Below are 922 nucleotides of genomic sequence, written 5' to 3'. Positions count from 1 at the left end.
ACTCAGTCCGAACAGGCCTTGGAAGGCCCAACATTACCGACCGGCCGCCGTTTCATCCTCAGCCTATAGGCATCACTGGATGCGAATATGGAGGGGCAGGTGGTCAGCACACCGCTCTCCCGGCCGTGTGTCAGTTTGCAAGACCGGAGCCGCTACTTCTCAATCAAGTAGCTCCTCAGTTTCCCTCACAAGGGCCGTGTGCAACCCGCTTGCCAACAGCGCTCGGCAGACCGGATGGTCACCCATCCAAGTGCTAGCCCAGCCCGACAGTGCTTAACTTCGGTGATCTGACGGGAACCGGTGTTACCAATGCAGCAAGGCCGTTAGCAAAGTAAACAAATGACAGTAAACAGCGCATCAGGTACGCAAATTCGTTCAGTGAAACGTGTTGGGTAGTTTGGAGGAAGGAGACCAGACAGCGAGGTCATCGTTCTCAGCGGATTAGGGAAGGGGAGGAAGGGAGTCGGCCGTGCCCTTTCAAAGGAACCATTCCGGCATTTGTCTGGAGCGATTTAGGGAAATCACGGAAAACCTAAATCAGGATGGCCGGACGCTGGATTGAACCGTTGTCCTCCCGAATGCGAGTCCAGTGTGCTAACCACTGCACCAACTCACTCGGTTCTGTTACATACACCAAAAAATAATATCATATATAGTTTCTCTTCATTACTGAAGATCGGCATATCGACGAGACGACTAAAAATGTCACAAGCCACGCCAAAACAGGGCAAGCACAGTCGGAAACGTATCTGAAATTCGTCACAGTGTACTTTCCTGTTTGACGCCGACAGCAGTACAGCACGCCCGAGCGGGCGATGCTAGTAGATTGCACGCTGTAGGTAGAGCGCGCATAGTGATAGTGGTCTGTTTACAGCACGTTGCAGAACAGTGCGGGCAACACTTGCCCTGCGCAGAAACAGCG

At 52.9% G+C, this 922-nt stretch overlaps 1 pseudogene; it reads right to left on the bottom strand.

The window, feature by feature from the left end:
* Positions 1-210: 210 nt before the first annotated feature.
* LOC126288622 (5S ribosomal RNA) lies at positions 211-328 on the bottom strand (annotated as a pseudogene).
* Between the last annotated feature and the right edge of the window lie 594 nt (positions 329-922).

The sequence above is a fragment of the Schistocerca gregaria genome, chromosome 1 (assembly GCF_023897955.1).
Source record: "Schistocerca gregaria isolate iqSchGreg1 chromosome 1, iqSchGreg1.2, whole genome shotgun sequence".
In the NCBI taxonomy this organism is placed as follows: Eukaryota; Metazoa; Arthropoda; class Insecta; order Orthoptera; family Acrididae; genus Schistocerca; species Schistocerca gregaria.
The sequence above is the reverse complement of the archived record's forward strand: the minus strand, read 5'-3'. Positions and strand labels throughout refer to the sequence as shown.